Raw genomic sequence first — 22654 nt, forward strand, 5'->3', positions numbered from 1 at the left:
TCTTCATTGCCTAACTAATCTCTAAGCTCCACGATACATGCTTCAGCCTTCATGGATCTTGAAACAAATTGTTCATTTGTCCATCCTGCTGAGAGCAATCAGCGTCTGCTTGAGGTAGATACCCTTCCCCATAACTCAATGATAGGTTTGAGGCCTGTTGGCTACCCTTATCCTAGTTTAGCCCACCTGCCAAGATGCTTTACTGGGATGTGGCTGCTGCACACATTGTAGCTTCTTGGAACCACAGGTGAGAATTAGGTGAAGGGGCACTCTTTGGAGTGGATGAACATACCTGATAAGGGCACAATAAGCCATTATAATGGAAGTGTTAGTCTTCACTGAATAACCCATGTTCTCCAATATACCCCATACATTCAGACTACTTAGGGAACTTAGGTTACATTTACTATAGAAGACACAATCAAAAAGCATACTTACTCCTGTAACACCTGGGGAAAATAATCTTCCTCTTCCCTTGTTCTACTTCAATCTTTAGGGATTAGTAAGGGACTACTTTCATGATTCAGCACAATTCCTATAGGGAACTGTCCCATTTCCAAGTACAAAGTCCCCATCAGACTTCTTAGGGTTTCCTTGACAATTTGGCTGACTGTTCTTCCTTGACTGCCATTCTGGGTTCAAAGGGACCATGGATCAAGTTTCTGTTACTTTAATCCAATAAGAATAATCTCTAGCCCTTCAAAGTGAGGAAAGAACAAAACAAAGGGGGAAAAAACAAAACACCTCCAGTCCATTTCTCAGAGCTAAAGTAAAATAAAGGTGGCAGGGAAAGGAAAATCCTCTCCCTCTCACATTCATGGAATCCACATGGGGAAGAACAGAAAAATATGACAGAAAAGGAGTGTGGGAGTACAGCCCAAAAGGGAGTCAAAGGGTCAGGCTCATCGCTTTTATAGATCATTGGCTTAGAGGTCTTCATAAGTGACAAGCATAGTTCATAAAAAAAAAATTCTATATATTTCCCAGGTTTAATCTCTGAAGACTCAACCAAGCAATAGTAATTTGTCTAATAACCTAAATTTTCCAACCCAGAACTTACTCTATTCTTTCACATACATGTATGGGCAGGGAAAGAATGGAAAACAAAGTTAAAGAATCTTCTACAAACCTGTCCATATCCCTAACTTTTCATATGCAAACAGGGCCAGTTAAAACTTCACTGAACTCTGACAATGCTGAAGACCTGTAAAGATTTTAAAAGTAGAAATTACACTTTGGGCACAAAAATAAAAACAGGGGTGTTTTTGCAAAACTGTGCAGGGAAATATGGATTATCCTTGATTTCCTCAATTCCAGAGTAGTCAGGTTAAGTTATCTTTACTGGTTTTACTAGTGTGAGGGAAGGTAAAGAAAAAGCTGCATCTTTCTTAACAACAACAATAAACGGCATATCTATAATGCCTTATAATTAGCAAAATACTCTTCTCACACGTCTTTGGTTTCTTAAAATAACCCTTGGAGGTAAAATCTAGTAAAGGTTAGGATGATTGTAGTGTAGGACAGTGGTATCAAACAGTCCCAATACTCAATGTTCCAAACCAGATAAAATATAATTAGGACTATATAAGAAATTGAATAAAATTACAATAGAATATAGGTAACATCAATGTGTATTTTTCTAAGTCAATATGTACCTTGACTCATAAGGATCCTTCTGTACCATAATGTAAACTTTTAATTTTTTAAATTTCCTTTCATTAAATTTTATTATTTGTAAATCAGTCCATTCCTCTTGCAAGTTTTGGTTAACTAAAATCTGCCTTCTGTTAATATTACTCTCACCTGACAAAAACCTAACTCATGGAATGAAAATTTTAAGGAAAGACTATTTGACTTTCCTCAGATAAAATCCAAAATTCGATCTTCTCAAAGTGCTATGTTATTTCAAGTAGAATCCTAACTTTCTTCATATCTTGCTGACATGCAGGCCCTTCCCCCTTCAATCAACTCATTTTGAATCCTCTAAATGTAGTTTAATCTGTAACCTGGCTTAGTTTACCTATAGAATTCTTTTAACCAGGTTTATTCCCCTCAGGAATATATGAGATTATCCGTCTATGTAACTGTGTTTTTTTCCAACTTTTATGACATTGAAGTAAGCATAGGATCATGAATTTGTTCATTTTTATAGATGATCTTAGGCTATAAAAGTTAAAAGGAACAAATTCATAAATTTTTTCTATAAAAATTTGTCAGAAAATCCTGATCTTTGTTCAATTTTTTTCTGAAGTCTGAACCTGTGCTTAAGTCTAATAAAAGTTGAATTTTTAATCTCTACAATTTCTGTTGTGTGGAACTTTGATTTCAGCAGCAGTTACCTACTATACAAACTAGAAAAGGAGCTAATTCCCCCACAACAGTAACATTTATTAGCCCTTATTTTTATTTGGATTTTACACTCCTTATATTCAAATCCAGCTCCAGACAGTTACTAGCATTGTAACTTTGAACAAATCAATCTCATTTGCCTCCGTTTTCTCATCTGTAAAATAAGCTGGAGCAAGAAATGGTAAAAAGAGTCCAACATCTTTGGCAAAGAAACTCCAAATGAAATCACAAAGAGTTGGACAGAACTAAACAACAGTAATGACAACAAAAAATGTCAAAAATAAGTTGAGAATGAGAATGGGGAAAGTATCCTATTCAAAGTTATGTAGAGAGAACAAAAAGGAATGGTAAAGGTGTGGGTATCCTCTCTAAAGGGAGGCTTTGGGAAGAAATGGTCAGTTACCTTCCACTCAGAGGGGCAGTAGGTACTAAGGATACTCATGAAGCATGAAGACCAGTTAAAAATGAGTTTATTTTCTCATACACTTAATAAAAAGTGATGAAGGAGATTCAGGTATGCCGGGGACTTGACTTTAGCAGGGCCATCCAGGATGATTAAAGGAAGCAGGGAAAGCCCGGGCTGCCTTTATTAGCCTTAGGGGGTATAAGACATGACTAGTCAAACTTGTTTTCACCTGGTTCTTACAGATAAAATAGTTCATTGATGATGTTTGCACAGCTAGAAATTAGCAAAGACAGAACTTGAACTCAAGACTTCTTAATTAATTGTCTTCTTTCTATGTATGCCATAGGCTTTACTTGGATCAATAAGCTGAACCTACATTTCTCACTCTGCTTCTTCAGAGACAATGGACTCAATAACCTCTGGGGATACATAGTGCTAGTGAAGACTACTCTAAAACTTTAGGGAATGCTTTCTCTCCTCTATTGCTAAATAGTTGAAGAGACCCAAAAATGTATCAATCACATTAAAGGTGTAAAGTAAAAACTCCCTTCCTGAGGCGATGGGAAACCAGTTGAGTTTGAAAGTATTAGGTTTACTTAATTAAATAAGTTAATGAGTTTCTTTACAAAGACAATATAGATGAGTTATCAAAGCTTGCCTTTCCTTGAGATTAATAAAGAATGAACAGCTGACTACTTCCAGGATTCCACTCAAGCATTCTCCTCTGCCACCTAATCTCACCAAATGATAATAAAAAGATTCTCAGTCCCTCCTATTTTAATTTCTCAAAGCCGTAGCCAGTAACGACAGAGACCTTTTGGTGTGTTTTTGTATCTATTCAAACAATGGAAACTGCCTCCTTCCAACTAGGTGATAGATCAACACAGAATGTCCCCATATGCTCCTGTACTTCATCGTCTTATTCTCTGAGAAGTTACTCAATAAGAATGTCATCTTTGAGCAAATTGATTGAGCCTGCATAGATGCTAAACTCCTATGATACTGAGGACCTCAGGCAGGTATTTTTAACTAGAGTAAAAAAAAATATTTAAGGAGGTATAACACTGGAAATTTTCACTGGAGTCAGAGCATGAAGGACTTTAAATGCTAATTAGAAAAGTTTATATTTTATCCTAGAGACAAAAAGATGTCTTTGAAGTTTCTTGATCTAGAGAGTGACATGCGTAAATTTGAGGGTTTTTTAGCAGATAATTGCAGAATGGATTGAAGAAGGAGAGGACTTGAGGCAGAGAAAACAAATTTTCAAGCTGTTACAATAGTCCAGATGAGATAACAAGGTGATGAGAGAAAGAGACAGAATGGATAAATATGGCAAAATGACAAGACATGACAATTGATTTAAGAATGAGGGGAACACAGAAGGGGAAGAGATTGGTACCAAGTGTAAAAAGCTTAATGATGGGAAGAATTGTAGGGTTTATTTAGAAATATGAATGGTAGAAGAAGGGACAATTTAAGGCAAGACTATAGGCAATGGGATTTGATATTTGTCAGCTTGGTTCGAATAGAGTCATTATATGGAATTAACTTGCTCTCAGACTCTCATTCAAATCCTTGTATCATGAGACTCCTTCCTACTTTTCTAGTCTTCTTACTCTTTATCCCCCCCCCACACACACACACATACACCTCACACACTCACTCTGAAATCCATTACCCTGATCTCACACAAAGCTCTTCATCCTTTGATTTGTGTATTTTCATTGACTCCCCCACCCCATATCGGGGGTGTTCTCCTTCCCAGTTTTAGCCTCCAGGCTTCCCTTGTTTCCCTCAAATCTAAGCTAAAACTCCACTTTCCATAAAAAGCCTTAGCAGTCTTTCTTAATGCTAACATCTTCCCTCTGATAATGATCTCCAGTTTATAGTGTACATGTATTATGTATTTCCATATTGTTTACATAATTAGACTCTCGAGAGCAGGAGGTTTTTGTCTTTTTTTTTTTTTTTTTTTTGTATCCTCAGAGCTTAGCACAGTGCCTAGCACATACAACCAGTGCTTCATAAATGCTTGGTGATTGACTGCATATTACAAAACTTCAACTGCAAAAAGAAAAAAAGAAAAATGACAAAGGTGACCTAAAGGGCAATAGTCCTTTCTCTCCAATCTCAATATTGGACTCCCTCTATAAATATATATGTATATATGCCTTTTAAAATGGGATTTACATATGCAATAAGAGTGCTATTTCCTTTATAGAAGAGTGTGCTAGGAAATTTCTTCAAGTGGTCACACTGAATGGTAGAATCTAAAGTTGTCTCAGTCAACAACCTGTTCAACTCCCATCTACATCATGCACCTTTCTCTGCAGCCCTCATAGTGAGCCTTCTTCCTTGAATATTTCCAATGATAGCAATTTTATTACCTATAGAAGCAGCCAATGCCTCATTCCACCTTGGTCCAGTTGTAATAGTTGGGAAAGTGTAATTAGGTGATACAGTAGATAGATAACATATCTGGGAGTTCAAATCTGCTATAAAACATTTACAAACTTTGTGATCCTGGATAAGTCACTTTATAATACATCTTAGTTTCCTTATCCATAAAATGAGCTGGAAAAGAAAATGGCAGACCACTACAGTATCTTTGCCAAGAAAACCCCAAAAGGGATTATGAAGAGTTAGACATAATTTTTAAAAAGACTAAGCAATTGTTGAAAAGGTTTTTTGTTGTTCATTTATTTGTTGTTTTTCTTTACATTAAACCTCACATAACTTCCTTCCATTGGTCCTGGTTCTGCTATATGGGGTTCACCAGATGAAGTTGATGTCCCAATTCCTATATCCCAGCTGCGTCATGTCTTCTCTGGGGTAAGCCTTTTCCATTTCTTCGGTTGATCATTATACGACACACTCTCAAACTCTTTAACCACCTGCCTGTTCTCATCTGGATACTCTCTGCACTGCACAAGTTATTTCTAAATATGTATTTAAGAAATTGACCCAATATTGCAGATCTGTGATATCAGATTAGCCCAGGATAGAGGAAAGCAAAATGGCAACCTTCCCATTCAGGATTTGTCAGTGCAGCCCAAGGGAGCAGGAGCCAGCCTGATGTCTTCTATTGAGCTCATCATCCACTACTGCTGTCAATTACGACTGATAATTAGCCATCAAATTCAAGAAATTTCTTCTCATTTGAGTTTCATAACAACTTGAGAGGTAGCTACTTCTGATATAATTAGTCCAATTTCACAGATGAAGAAATGGACGTTCAGAGATTAATGAATGTACAAAAGTATTTGAAGTGGAAGATAAACTTAGACATCTGGGAGTATCGACTTGGGTGTATCTTTGAGTAGCTATCATTTTATCACTCCTGGGAGGCCTTTCCATTAATGTATACTGGTAACTTTCTCATAACTTTTTCATAGTTTTAGCAAGTTGTCTAAATTCCCAAGACAAACTGAGCAGAGTCACACAACCTGTTTGTTTCAGAGATGAGCTCTGAACCCAGGATACCCTCAATCTAAGACCTGTACCTTCTTCCTGGAACCAATCTGTTTCTTTGTTCACTACATATAGACTTTGCCATATGAAGACAGGATTTAATACCTCTATTTTCCAAACATTGTCCAGGTCAGCCTTTGCCTGGCTTAGAGTTCAGAGGTTTAGGAGTAAGGTATCTCTATAAAAGCACTGGGTCTGGCCTTATATTCTTTTATTATTATTATTATTATTATTATAGCTTTTTATTGACAGAACATATGCATGGGTGATTTTTCAAGATTGACCCTTGCAATCACTTGTGTTCCAACTTTTCCCTTCCTTCCCTCCACCCCCTCTCCTAGATGTTAGGCAGTCTCCTACATGTTAAAGTATATCTTAAATACAATATATATGTACATATGTATACAGTTCTCTTGTTTCACAAGAAAAATCGGATTTAGAAAGGTAAAAATAACCTGGGAAGAAAAACAAAAATGCCTGACTTATATTCTTTATGGATCAATCCTAGAAGCATATGACCAAAGGGACCTGAGTGGCCATTTCATCCTGCCAGTACGACTCGACCTTATGGATATGTTTGCCTTGCTTTAAGCCTCGCATCCCTCGAGTCGCGTTGTACAAAATAGGACACCCAACTCCTCATCTTAAGATGCTTCCTAAGCATGAGCTGATACCACAGGGCATTAATCAACTCCATTCTCCCAGCACCCCCTTCTCAGTACCCTTTTTATCCTAACATGACTTCCTATTCTGGAAGAACAGGGCGTTCATTTCAATGTTCCTATTTCCCATTGTGTGTATGGATATGTGTGCGAGCACACACGTGCCTACGTGCATGTAGTTGACAGGGCTAGTTCATTTCAAGTAACCAAGTGTGCCTTTGGACAGCTCTCATCAAGCATGGACCACAGGAGCCAATTCCAAAAATACATCCCTTTAGTGGTTTTTTAGGGTTCTCTGCTCGCCGAGGATTGACAACGTGGTAACGAGAGACATTCTGGAGACTGGATTTAATGCAACCATATGCTAGACAGAATGAGGCCCCAGATTGCAGGAGAGCAGCCGGTACATTTCCATGTTAACAGAAGCTGGATTGCAAATTACATTGAGTCTCAACAGCTCGGTTCACCGCACACAGATGCCACGGGGGCCTGTAAAGTTAGTGAGATGTGGGGGAGGACGACGGCGGCGGCGCGAAGGTTGGTGGGTTTATTTTTTTTTTCCCAAAAAACTCTTCAGCTGATGGAATGCCAAGAAGCATCAGCACTGATGCTGAAAGGAAGGCTTTGCTATATTTGTTTTGCCAGGGAAGAAAAAAAATAATAATCGTTGAGAGTTGTTAGTCAAATGATGAATACGGGCTCTGCTGGTAATTGTCTGATAATGCAAACAGTGATATTAGGACTGTCAAACACCCCAACATTCGCTGGCTGACAGCATGCACAGGAGCCATCCTGAGAGGGAGAGTCGCAGGCAAGTGAACGAGGGAGCCGGGGCAATCTTGCCTGGACCTTCCTGTCTTCTCAGAGAGCCTCAGTCAGCCTTCTCAGGCGGAGTCCCTCGGAAATGGAACCCATTGCCCATCTTTATGAGTTAAATCAGACCTTCTGCCCAGTTCTTTGCACTTAGTGTACAAGGCAGGCCTAGATCCTAGCTAGATGTGAAGGGCATTTAGCCCAATCTCTTCCATTTTCAGAAGAGGAAAATGAGACTTGGGGAACTTAAGGGATTTGAGGAACCCCAAATACCCAAGGTGGACCTTGCACTCCTGTCTTATTGGCTCCAAGCCTCTTCCACCAAGGATCTAAGAGCAGCTGTTTGCCATTCTCTCATCTTTGTCTCTTGTGCTAGACCTTGGAAAAGTCCTAATGAACATAAAAGAACTGGTTAAAAAGATGTCCCTGGAAAATGCATGAGCAAAAAAAATTAGGTTTGGAATTACATGACATCATAATGAAGTAGTGCCAGGCTGGCATCGGGAAGATTTCAGCTTAAATGTGACCACAGACACTTACACGTTCTGTGACCCTGACGAAGTCCCTTAACTTGGTCTATTTCAGTTTCCTCAACTGTAAATGGAGATAAAATTACTATTTATTAATTTAGTAAGATCCCACTATGTGCTGAAAATCACCGTGTGCTGGCTGAGACATGGATTTGAGGCAAGGGCTGAATTGTGGTAGGTCTTCCATGAACTTACAATTTGTGGGATGCAACAAACACCAAGTTTTTAGTCAGGAGTAGAAAATCGTTCAGAGCTACCATGACTAGTGCAGAAGACAAGCCCAGATCCTCAGCTAGAAGACACTGCTGAGAACATCTAGCCCAACCCCCTCCATCTGCAAAAAAGGGAAATGATTCTCAGGGCGTTTAAGGGACTTGGCTCACTCTCCTACTTCATTTTAAATAACTGCATGAGGCTTGACCCGAGCGATTCACTGAGATCATGAGGCAGAAGGAATGATGGAAACTAGCAACTACTATGTTCCAGGTGAATGTTAAATATTTTACAAATATCTCATTTGATATGACCCTGGGAAGTAGATGCTATTATACTCTACATCCTACAGTGGAAGAAAGTGAGACAGAGAAAATTGAAGAGACTTAGCCAAAGTCATAAAGCTTGCAAGTGTTTGAGACCCGATTTAAAGTCCAATCTTCCCAACTCCAGGTTAAATATGCTATACACTGTCATAGCATGCTTTGTTCATCTTCACAAAGACCTGGATTCTTAACCTTCTTCAGATATATTCTAGCTGTGTGATCCTGAGAAAGATCTCCCATTTCTCTATGACTCAGGGAGCTCCCTAAGATTTGTTCAATCTACCAACTGAAAGATGATTGTAACTGACACTAATGAAGTGAGTTCTCGCACCAGAAATCCTCTGTACAATACAAGAAATAGGGAAATGCAGCAAATAAAAGTTAACTAGATTTTCAGCAAAGCATTTTGTAAAGGTATGTTCTTCCTGTGGAAAACAGGGAGCCAGATGACAGCAGATAATAATAGAATTGAATGGTTTCAGAAATTCTTAGACCAAGCCCAAGAGAAGTCATATATGTTTGTAGATTGCATGAGTGACTTGGAGAGTGGAATGGGTGTTCTACCTTTCCAATTTTAAGGTAATGCAAGAAAACTAGAAGGGATAACTGATAAGCTAGAAGATGGAGCCAGTTTGCAAAAGGATCAAGACTATGCAGAAGATGACACTGAAACGAATGAGACAAAAAAACCAAAAGAGATAAATGTAAAATAGTATGAATGGATGCAAAAATCAATTTCACAAATCTCAGATGGGAGAAGCAGAGTCAAGTAGCAGTTATATGGAGGGAAAAAGAAGAGTAGGTTTTAGTGGATGTCAAGATCAATATAAGTCAATATTCTGTAAATTACAGTAAACAGTGAATCACTTTAAGATAATAGGGAAACTTCAATCCAACTATTCTCTGCCCTCAAGAGGCCTCATTTGGAATACTGTGTTCATTTCTGATGACTGTAACTTAAGAAGGACATTGATAAGTTGGGCAAGAGTCAAAAGAAGTCAACTGAACTAAGAAAAGGCCATGAGTGTCTGTGAAATGAGTATTCATTTGATCAACTCTGATGGATGTGGCTCTTTTCAAAAATGAGGTGATTTGGGCCATTTTCAATAGACTTGTAATGTAGAGAGCCATCTATGTCCAGAGAGAGCTATGGGGATTGGATGTGGATCACAACATAGTATTTATACCTCTTTTTGTTTGCTTCTTTTTTCCCTTTCTTTTCTTTCCCTTTTTGATCTGATTTTTTTTTGTATAAAATAAATGTGGAAATATGTATGGAAGAATCACACATGTTTAACATAAAAGAAAAGAGAGAGTGAAAGATTTGGAACATGGGATTTTGTGGGGGTGAATGCTGAAAACTATCTTTGCATATATTTTGAAAATAAAAAGCTATTATTTAAAAAAAAAAAAAGAAATGAGTATCCATTGAAAACCCTTCTGGGAAAATTTATTCTGGATGAGAGTCTTGTGTTGGGGAGTAAAGAGGAAAAGAAAAAGAAAGGGATATAATTTTTTTGTTCAAATATTTAAACCATGGAAATGGGAATAAACTTGTTCTGCTTTGCCATAGAGGGCAGAGTCAGGAACAATGGATAAATGACATGAGAACAAATGTATGTTCCATGTAAGAAAAAAATGAAATTTTTAAGACCTAGAGCTCCATGAATCCCCAGTGGGTTACCTTGAGCCATAATGATCCTTGATGTCTTTAAAAATCTAGATCAAAAGACCATTTGTTCCACAAACTAAAGATGATTCATGTCCCAATTCAAATCTTACTTTTTCCTCCTACCCTCTTTTTTATCTATCCCTTATGAGATTATCATCAATCTACTCTGTATATTATATGTGCATTTGATTTTGTACATGGGTATGATTTTTGCCTTTCTTTGTATCTTTAGTACTTAGCACAGTGCCTGGCATATAGTATGTTTATTGACTTATTTATTATTCATTTAATATGTTTATTGACTGATGCAATATTAGTTTGAATCGAAGAGCTACTATGGATCCTTTCAACCCTGGAATTTTGTGTCCTCCTGCTTTTAAGACCTCCCTTTGAGGAGCCTTAGAGTCCCCATCTAGAAGTCCCCACTTCTTGCCTCAGTCTACATTGTCACCTGCCCCCCTCAAACACATAACCATAGCAGACTCTATGGATGCTGTTGCTACAGGCAAGAGACACTACCATTCCTTGGTCACCAGTCCATTCAAGGGCAGCTTTTCAAATGTAAAGAACATGGCAGACTGGCCAGATCAGAACTCCAAGCCCTCCCATATCACAGACTGTCTGGTGCAATCCAAGAATAAATGTGCTTTTGTGTTCATGTTGGGTGATAGGGAAGGCTATCTGGGGTTGGGCCAGATTAGAGAATCTCTTCAATGTACACTGTTTCTTTTCAAGCTGCTCTAAGTTGTCTTGTTTCTCATAAGTTTTTTCTTCTTTAGATTTTCAGGAGATTTTATTTGTTTTGGGTTTTGTATAGTTTTTATTGGTTTGGGTATTATTATGATGCTGTTGTTGTTCATAGTTTCTGGCTTTTCTCCCTGCTTTGTGGTGGCTCTGTTGATGCTGTTTATATACTTAGCTCTTAACCTAATGAAGGATGGCTGTGATTTCCTGAGAAATCAAGTCAAAAACATCCTCCTGATTTCTTTTGTCTTTTATCCACAGTACCTAGAATATTGTCTAGAAAATAGTAGGCACTTAATAAATGTGTATGGATTTGAACTGGTCTGGATCTTTGTGTGCTAAATATAAGTTGATAAACACTACTAGACATATCCACACCACTCTGGACTTATTTTGGTCCAAAGTCCTTGCTTCCTCTCTGTTGTTATTTTCCTCCTCCCTGACTCACACTCTATTTCATTATCCCTGGGAGGGTTCTTTTTAGCCTTCCCTTATTTCCACAAGTTTCCTATTTGGACTTCATTCCCCACTTGATCTATACAGAGGACCTCATTTCACACTCTATTGGATTTTCCCATTGCAAGTTCTCAATTGTCTCTCTATCTATAGAGGTATAGAAAAGAAGAAAGACACATATTTAGTAGATAGATCAACAGACAAACAGATGGACAGACAGACAGAAAGGGAGAGTGGGAAGGAACAAGCATTTATAGGATACTATGTGTCAGGGAATTTGCTTTACAAATATATCTTACTTGATCCTCACAACTCTGCAATAGTGTTGTTATTGGGACCACTTTACAGTTGAGAAAACTGAGGCAAACAAAAATTAAAGGTAATTTTCAGGGTCACACAAATAGTGAGCAGATTTAAACTCGGGTCCTCCTGACTCTAGACTCAGCACTTTATCCACTGATCTTCCTAAAAATCATTGAAAGAGGGAGAGAGAAAGAGACAGAGAGACAGACATATAAAGAAAAAAACACACCAAAAAACATAGAGAGACACAGAGAGAGAGATGGAATCAGAGATAGACAGAGACAGAAAGACGGAAAGAAACACCGAAAGACAGAGACAATGAGAAAGAGACTCCAAAATAAGAAAACTTACTCTATGCATGATCTTTTGACTGTACTGGAACTGTGGTCCATGAGCTCTGATAAGACGAGACAGAGCCATTATCTGGGACCAGAGCTCCTCATTTTTCACCTAAGGATGTGTATTATTGCACACGCAAGCTGCATACCAATTGGGATTTGTGTTGTATATTCTGTCCTTTTCCTGTAGTTGGATGGAACGCCATGAAAGGGCTAAACAGAACTAAGGCTTCCCCAGAATTCTTGGGCTAAGTTGGGCTCATATATCATCTAGAGCATCCTGGAGTCTATAAGCCACCTGATGTCAATACCCAGTATAATTCCTGGTACTTAGTAGGTGCTTCATGAATGCTTGCTGAATGTATATAAATTAAAATGTATACAATTTAAAATGCTGCAGCCATATAGTATAGCCAAACAGTAGGTGTTTACATTTATGTGGTCTTATTGTCAGGTTTCTTTCTAGGCAAAGAATCAAACACTGTCTACCGTTTGGTGTGGTCTGTCTGTTCCTGTAGAGAGCCAATTCCATTATGGCTACATCTTGTGAGCTTAATGAAATATAACAAGTCAGTGCAGAAATAGGAGCTTGCCTTTTGGTGGGGATTTAGAGCTGATTCTGGCTGGGGAAATGAACTCTATGGATGTTCACCATCCATATGGGATGGCGTAGTGAACGAGAGAGAATCACGTACAGGGGTAAAAAGCCTTCCGCTTTCTGAGGAGCAGATAACACTCCATGTAACCACATTTTCTGTTTATCAGCTGATGAATAACCACCAAGATTAAGCGTAGGACTCCTCACCCTTCTGAATCTTAAATAGGATGCAGTTACCGACTAGTAATCATCTTGTGGTCGGACCTCAAAATTCTACATTATTTTCCTATTTTTCCTCTTTTGCTTTGATATCTGTCAAAAAAGTGACCCTTCTCCTTGCCAAGACCACTTTCTCCATTTCACTCTAGAACTAATCTCCCATCTTCTTGAGAGCTAAAACTTTCAGTGATCTTCAGGCCAATACCAATCTTTCCAGACCTCTTCATTTGTTTCCTGCTACTTATAACCATACCCAGATTTCTCCCATGCCTAAAAAAAAAGTTTTCACTTGATACTGCTATCCATTCAGACTATCATCATCTATCTCATCCTTTTTACAGTCAAACTCCTAGAAAAAGCTCTCTATACTCATTGCCTCCAGTTCCTCACCTCCCACTCACTTCTCAGCTCTTTTGCAATCTGGCTACAACCCCACCACTTGAATCAAACTGCTCTCTCCAATGATCTTTTAAATGCCAAATCCAAGGGCCGTTTTTTATTTTAAATTTTTCTTGCCATTCCACAGTATTTGACACTGCTAATGACCAGTTCCCTGAGGATATTCCCTCTCTTCTTAAGCTGAGTGATACTACTAAATCTAGGTATCTCCCTGACATTTCCTTCTCAGTGTCCTTTGCTTAATTGTAAGCTAAATCCTTCTTCCTAAATGGAAACACTCTTCTAGGCTCTTTTCTCTCCCTTTAGATGTAATCATCAGCTCCCATGGAATAATGATCATTTTCTAGAAGGTGACTCAAACTTATCTATTTCTATTTCATCTCTCCTGACTCTCAATCCTTCATTGCCTTCTAACTGCCAGACAGTCCACTTAGGTGAACACCTCACACTTAAGATGTCCACTTATTTGATCATCCACTAGCATCTCACCCTTAATGTCCAAAAGGAGCTGATCTTCTTTCTTTTTGGACACAAGCCTCCTCCAGACTTCCTCATTTTAATGTCACTATCTTTAATCTTTAATACCGCCATCTTTCCTGGCCTCAGGTATATGTTTTTAACTTCTTGCTCTTCCTCATTTCCTAAATTTAGACAGCTGAGGTCTCAGAAATTACTTGACAACTGCACTCTTTATTATCATTTTTATTTCATTATTATTCTTTTTTGTACATCCTCCTACAATTCCTCTTGTTATTCAATTCATTTCAAAAAGTAATTATTAAAAAAAATAATTGTTAAGTTCCTGTATCCTAAGCATAATGTTAATCATACAAAGATCACAAAAGAAAACATCTCCTTGCTCTCATGGAATTTGTTTTCTGCAGAAGAGACATGATCTCACAAATATACAAATGCAAATGATGTAGAACATCATCACAGTAGTTTTGACAGGGCAGGAGAGTAGCCAGAACTCCAGGAATGAGGATTGTAGACAGCTGTAGTACTTGCAATGGCATTTAGAGGGAGCTGGGAAGGGTCAAGGGAAAACATTGGGAGGGAGAGATGAATGGGAAGCTGGCACCAATGTATTGCACATCTGTGAGTATGAATGTGGAGGAAATGTTTGATGAGAATTCCTGACTTGGAATGGAGGGCATTCGGAGTAAAAGGCTGGAATAGAGGTGAGAGGGGGGTTGGGGAGGACTTTAAGTGCCAGGATTAAAGCTGTGCATTTAACTGCTATTTTGTCTCTCTGAGCCTTAGTTGCCTCGGTAATGCCAGGCAGACACTTCAAATATTATAAACTAGTCAGAGAAAGGGTTTAAATGCCATTCAAACATGCATCATTAGCCAGGTCCTTTGTCTCGACTTCAGCACCCTTGTCAATTGACCTGTCATCCTCTTTGTTCAAAATATGATACTACAGTGAAGTCTCAGTTGATACCAGCCCTGCTACACCATTCCTCGGTGTGTCAGTGACACTGTGATGGAGGACTGCACATGAACCACACTGATCCTCATTCCAGGATTTAACCTGACAGGATTATTTTAAAGTAGGGTCATTGATTCTGGAGAAGGAAAGGGAGGTAAAGAATAAGCACTTAGATGGCATCTACAAATATGATCTCGGTCATCCCTCACAACAAACTTGAGAGGTTGAAGAGAAATATCTACCTCTTGAGCTACCTCTCAAGCCACTGTTATTATCTTCATTTTGTAGATAGAAACTGAAGCCTCTGTTCAATGCCTTTCCCAAGATCATATAGCTAATAGATATTTGAGGTGTTTGAGATTTCCCCAACTCAAGTCAGGGGCTTCATCTGTGGAGACACCAGATTTATCAATTCAGAGCTAGACAAAAACTGAAAGGTCATCTATCTTGCCCAAATCTCTCATTTTACAGGTAAGAAAACAAAGGTCCATAGAGAGGATGTCACTTGCCCAAGAGTCACACAGAGCAGCAGCTTCTCCTTCTCTAAAGATTGTACCCCTTGTTTTATTCTCATTGAACCATACTAAGAAATGTCCTGTCATTCTCTGTCTCTCTCTCTTCAATGTGTGTAGGGACCCCAAAGTTTGGTGGATTTGCTATTTGAATTAATCTATTTCTAGTTCATGGAATTACCAGGAGAAACAGTAGTTATATAATAAGGGAACTAGACCTGCTAACAAAAACAAAAGGATCTTCCTTTTCTTTCTTGCAGCATCGTGGGGCTGGGGCAAGGGGATGAGCAGTGTTTGGTTGACCTCATTCCTACTGATGACAGATCAAAATGCAAAAGGTTGTTATTGTTGTTATTGTTGTTGTTTGTCTTTTGTTGCATCAGCTAAAAGGCCATTTGCTTTTTGTTTCTTTGTTCAAGTTGTGTCAAACTCTTTGTGGGATCCATCTGGGGCTTTTCTAGGCAAAGATACTGGAATGATTTGCCATTTTCTGTGCCAACTTATTTTATAGATGAGAAAACTGAGGCAAACAAAGTGAAATGACTTGCTAGTGAGCTCACATCTTGTAAAAGTCTGAGGCCAGATTTGAATTCAGAAAAGCGAGTCTTCCCGACTCCAGGCCAGGCACTCTGCCCACTGTGCATTTAGGTGCCCTCCATTTATTTTAAGAGGCTTTCCCCCACTGTTTTCCTCATTCTCATTGCTCTTTTCTACCCTTAAAATTGTATTGTGTATCTGTGTTTATATGTATATGTGTGTGTATATGTATGTATGTATTTAAAATTTATATTTCTATATACTTGGTTCCATGAAATTAGGAACCCTCTTTTTAAGTTTTTATATCCTAAATTTATAACAGAGTATTGGGCACATACTAGGTTTGCAAATAATTACTATGTTAAGCTGATCTTAAATGAATTAAGTTAAAATAATCCTAATTTTTTTCCTACCCTTAAGGTGACCTGATAATTTTAAAAAATGATTAAAAATTATGCTTTCTTTAATAATATTTCTAATCAATTCCATATCTCATGGGTTGAGGGTAGAATTGTGTTATTTCCTCAGATTATTAGTAACCGGCAAGCTCAAATCCCTCATTTCATGCTCGGGAAACCTGAGGTACAAAGTAGAGAATATGAGATCTTCTTAATTAGAAAGGTTCACGGAAAGACTGAATAACCTCTTATTAAGTATGTTATTATGAAAATTCCCTTTACATATGGCTGAAACTAGATGAACATAGAAGTTTCCTCTAACTAAAAATCTAAGTTCCTGGTTCCCTAAGAAATTGTTTTCCGAAGATCGAAGGATTACAGTTGGAAAGTTGGAAGAGCTCTAAATGGTCATTTAAACCTAAGAATATAGCATTTTAGATCTAAATCTAGGAGGAAACTCAATGAGATTGAGAACAGGACCCAAATTTTGGAGGTGAGAAATCTGAAACCCAGCTAAGCAAAGTGATTTCCTCAGGGTTATGCAATTAGTTATAAGCAGAGCTTGGATATTTATTTTCTTGACTCTTATCCTAGGCCTCTTAGTGTTACGGCATTCACCCAAACCCTGACTTGATCCTTGCATCCTTGCTAACCATCCTCCTATATCTCTTCTGCTTTTTGTGGTGAAATTACTCAAAAAGTTCCTCCACAACATGTGCCTCCAATTTGTCTCTTCTTGTTCCCTTATAATCCAGCTTCACATCAATGTGTTTGCTTCAAAGTTTACCAAATGCAATGGTCTTTTCTTGAGCCTGCCCATCTCCAATCTTTTCAAGCTTCTTACATCTTACTCCCAGATACATACTCCTCAATTCAGCGACAATAATCTTCTGGCTGTTCCATAAACAAAACTCTCTATTTCTTAACTCTGGGCATTATTTCTGGTTGTCCCCCATGCCTGAAATATCCTCTTTCCTTCTCACTACACAGGTTTCTTTTTAAATCCCAACTAAAATTCTCCTTCTCCAGGAAGCATTTCCCAACCTCCTCAATTCTAGATCTTCCCTCTCTCAGTTCTTATTTGTCATGTATATAGATTGTACACTGTGGTTTGTTTATTGAGCTATTTTGTCAAATCTCAATGCAGGAAACTGTTCTTTTCCTCTTTGTGTATCCCTAATGCTTAGCTGAGTGCCCAACATGTATCAGTCATTTCATACATGTTTATTTATCGATTGCTTATTGTTGGGTTAAGGGGATTTTGAACCAAGCCTCGGTGGCCTGTATTTGTTTGTTTGTGTCAATGATGCTATTACTGGAACCCAGAAAAGTGTTCTGTGTAGTAATCTCCACTTTTCTATTTAAATTCAGCTCAATCTTATAAGTATTCTCAAGTGCCTCCAATGCATCAAACACTGTGAGTGACCATAAGGATAGAAATGAACTAGCCCCAAGGAACTGACATTGCATTTGGAGGAAACAAAACATGAATAATTATAGCTATATGTATGTATTTTATATATGTATATATGTCCATGTACATGCACATGTGAGTATGTATATATGTGTACTGTGTGTGTATATATATATATATATATATATATATATATATACACACATACGTACATATATACACACATACACTTAGATAAAATTAAGTCTATATACACACAATAAATGCCACAGCAACAAGGCAAAGTATTTATGAAGCACTCACTGTGTGCTAGTCACTAAGCTAAGCCCTAGAAAAAAGGCCCAGCCCTCAAGGATCATCTATTTCATTGGGGAAACGCAATACATAAAAGGAAGCTAAAGGCAGGGTGAGGGGGATACATGTATCATAATTCAGAATGTCAGAAACAAGGCAAAGAGGGTATTGGAGGGTGTCCTATCTGGAGAGAAACTTACCCCTGGGAAAAGGGGCCTTCCTAAGGTGGAGAGAAGTTCCAGGATGGAGAGGCTGCTGGAGTGTATGACTGTTCTAAGGGAAGTTCCAAAGTGAGATGGTATTTGGGCCATGATTGGGGAATTTGGGAACTAAGAGAATTGTAAACAACAAAGTCATAGTTTTTTTTTTTTTTTTTGAGTGGAAAAATACCAACAACTGCTTGTCCCAGCTTGTGAAACTAAAGCTCTTCTCTTTGACTGACTGCTTCCTCTTCCACATAAGGACGTCAACCAGGTAACCCATGCTTTATTCCTCATGAGGCTGTACCCCAGACTTCTCTATTTCATTCCTATGGGTAAAATTGTATGCTTTTGGCTTCCTTTATCATGTGGTCTTTCACCATCAGAATGTTAGCTCATTGAGGACAAGTTTTGTCTTTTTTTTTTTTAATTTATACATGTATTCCCCAATGCTTAGTACAATGTCTCGTACATAGGAAGTTTTTATTTTGTTTGTTTGTTTTTTATAAATGGTTATTGATTTTCTAACAACTGGGATCAACAGGAAAAGCTTCATAATGGAAGTTAGGACTTGCAAGACCCAGGGGACATTCCAGGGATGTAATGCAAAGTCCTGGCAAAAGGAAAGAACATGTCATTTTGGACAAAAAACATCACTTACTCCAATATGGATGAATCCAGAGTAAGGGAAGTGGGCATAATCTAGGATCAGCTTGGAAATCGAGATTGGAACACAATTATGGACTAGTAAGGGCCAGAAAGAGGTGTTTGTATTTTTAGCCAAGAATGCCAATCAGAGCTGAACTTTAGGGATATCAATTAAACACTTTTTGAAAGATAAATTAGAGAGGGGAAAGGCCGAGGCAGGAAGACAAGTCTTTTTTTTTTTTCTTCCAGTTGAGTTCAGATTATGTGGGGACTCCTATCTAGACCCCAATTTTATTGACACAATTTGGAGAAAGTTAAGTGAGAAGTGAACATTCCAACAACAAACTCATGTGACCACACCCAAGGGCATTCCAGCTCAGCTCAAGGTCTGAGTGAAATGACTCAGGGCCATCCGTTATCTGGACCACCCCTCTGGAAAGCCCCTTGGTCTTTATGGTGGGCCCAATTGGGCATTCAGTTCCTTTGACATCAATAATATGATTCTTTTTTCCCTGCTGAGAAGCTTTCCTCTCCAGACAGGAGGACACTTGCTAATAAGGGAGACCATGCTTCCTTATGTTATCTTTGGCTGGAACGGTGACTCACCCAGAGGAGCCAGTGCCTGGTTATTTGGATCTTTTGCTATTCTGAACCTATTTACAACTCCAATTTCCTCCCTTTTTCACTTTCTCTTTTTCTGACTTCTCCGAAGTGTCACATGCATCAAGTCAAAGGAATCATGGAAAGAAAAAAGAGAGGACGAAAGAAAAACATCATTTGCTTTTGAGTTCTTTCTCCAGGTACTGGGATGCCCTCGCCTCCCTCACCACCCTGGAATGGGGCAGCTGGATGACTCTGCCTTTTTTTCTTTGATTCAATGTTCCTCTCTGTCTGCCAATCTTGGCTCCTGTCAATAAATGAGGATATTAGAATTAAGCCTTAGAATGTCTGCTAAAATGACCTTTCTGTTGGGCTTTTTCAATCAGCAGAGGAAAACACTGGATGACGCCCGGTTGTCGCCTGGCATTTGTTCATCCTTTCCCTATGCTGACTGGAATAATAGAAGCAGGAAGCAAGAAGAGGTGGTAGAAACCATTTCATTCAGCCTTGCCCAATCCCCTTTTACAGATGAGAGATACATGAAGGATTGCTCAAGATCACACAGTTTATTGATAATAGAACAAAGACTAGAACTCGCCTTTCCCTAGTCCCAGCTCCAATCCAGTTTGCTCCTTTTGTACTTATATGATTGATAGAGGAGGCAGCTAGTTGGCACTCTGGATAGAGTATTGGGTTTAGACTCAAGAAGAAATGAGTTCAAATCTGGCCTCAGGAACATACTAGCTGTGTGAACCTGGGGAAATCACCCTGTTTGACTCAGTTCCCTCATCTATAAAATGACCTGGAGAAGGAAATGGCAAACCATTCTGACATCTTTCCCAATATTTTTTTTTAATGGTGTCATGGACAGTTAGATATTGAAGCAACTGGACAGTAATAATTGATAAAGTCTGTGTTGCAGTTCAGGAATTTGCTTAAATATATACACACACATATGTAACATATATATATATACACACACATATGTATATAAATACATACATACATATATGTATGTATGTATTCCCCTCAAAAGCCATCATGGAGCTGTCCATGGACACTTGGCAATTCATAGTAAGTAAATAGCTGATTTAGGAGGCACAGATTTGTCAGGAATCAAGACCAACTAATAAGATTAGTCAAAAACATATATAGTCATATTAAATAGTGCTATATTATATATTTACTATATAGTTCTCTTAAGGCAATTACATGGTGCACAAATATAGCCTTAAACATACGCTAGCTATGTGATCCTGGGCAAGTCATTGAATCTCTGATTGCTTCAACATCTTCATCTCTAAAATGGGGATAATAATAGCACGTACCTCCCAAGATTGTTGTGAGGATAAAATGAGAAAATGTTTGTAAAATGCTTTTCAAACTTTAAAGGACTATGTAAATGCCATCTATTATACTCTCAATAATGACTATTGCTATCCTTTTTATTATATACTGAGAGCTCTGAATGAATTATCTCATTTGTCCTTCAATCTTGTGAGGCAAATGCTATTATCCCTATTTTAACAATAGAAAGGCAAGTTAAGGCTAACTCTGCTCCAAAAAGCGGAAAGAAAGAGAAAAGGGATGTACTGATACAAAAATAGTGATAGCAGCTCTTTTGGTGGAAATAAAAAAAAACAACACTGGAAAGTAAGAAAGCATCCTGCTACCAGTCTTCAACAACAAATTGTGGCACATCAATCTAATGGGATATTCTTATGCCATTAAAATATGGTGAAATGGACAATTTCTGATGAAACCATAATAGTCTTTATAAATAGATACAGAGAAAAGTGAGAAGGAGGAAAATTTAAAGGATAAAACACTGGAGAGAAAAAAAATATTTTGAAAAAGTCAACGCAATGCTAAATGGTGAGACCATAAATAGGGAACATTTATATGATATGTGGTAAGAGGTTCTTTTTGTAACTATTATTTCATGTGATCCTTACTATTACTAACTAGTTAGCATTTATATAGATTCTACTATTGTGTCAGGCACTATGCTAAGTTCTTGACAATTATTATCTCATAAGGTCATACAGCATCCCTGAGAATAAATGCAATTATTATCCTCATTTTACAGATGTGATAACTGAGGCAAAGAAAAGTTAAGTGACTTGCCCATTGGCAAACAGCCAATAAATGCCTGAGGCTAGGCATGAACTCTTTCTGAGAAAGAAAGGAAAAAAAAAAGAGGACAGAAAGGAAAAGAAGGAAAGGTGGGGAGAAAGAAAAAGAAGGAAAGGTGGGGAGAAAGAAAAAGAAGGAAAGGTGGGGAGAAAGAAAAAGAAGGAAAGGGGGAGAGAAAGAAAAAGAAGGAAAGGGGGAGAGAAAGAAAAAGAAGGAAAGGGGGAGAGAAAGAAAAAGAAGGAAAGGGGGAGAGAAAGAAAAAGAAGGAAAGGGGGAGAGAAAGAAAAAGAAGGAAAGGGGGAGAGAAAGAAAAAGAAGGAAAGGGGGAGAGAAAGAAAAAGAAGGAAAGGGGGAGAGAAAAAAAAGAAGGAAAGGGGGAGAGAAAGAAAAAGAAGGAAAGGGGGAGAGAAAGAAAAAGAAGGAAAGGGGGAGAGAAAGAAAAAAAAAAGAAGGAAAGGGGGAGAGAAAGAAAAAGAAGGAAAGGGGGAGAGAAAGAAAAAGAAGGAAAGGGGGAGAGAAAGAAAAAGAAGGAAAGGGGGAGAGAAAGAAAAAGAAGGAAAGGGGGAGAGAAAGAAAAAGAAGGAAAGGGGGAGAGAAAGAAAAAGAAGGAAAGGGGAGAGAAAGAAAAAGAAGGAAAGGGGAGAGAAAGAAAAAGAAGGAAAGGGGGAGAGAAAGAAAAAGAAGGAAGGGGAAGGAGAGGGAGAGAGAAAGAAAAAGAAGGAAAGGGGGAGAGAAAGAAAAAGAAGGAAAGGGGGAGAGAAAGAAAAAGAAGGAAAGGGGGAGAAAGAAAAAGAAGGAAAGGGGGAGAGAAAGAAAAAGAAGGAAAGGGGGAGAGAGAGGGAAGGAAGGAAAGAGAGAGAGGGAAGGAAGGAAAGAGAGAGAGGGAAGGAAGGAAAGAGAGAGAGGGAAGGAAGGAAAGAGAGAGAGGGAAGGAAGGAAAGAGAGAGAGGGAAGGAAGGAAAGAGAGAGAGAGAAGGAGAGGGA

This window comes from Antechinus flavipes, chromosome 3 (genome assembly GCF_016432865.1).
Source record: "Antechinus flavipes isolate AdamAnt ecotype Samford, QLD, Australia chromosome 3, AdamAnt_v2, whole genome shotgun sequence".
In the NCBI taxonomy this organism is placed as follows: Eukaryota; Metazoa; Chordata; class Mammalia; order Dasyuromorphia; family Dasyuridae; genus Antechinus; species Antechinus flavipes.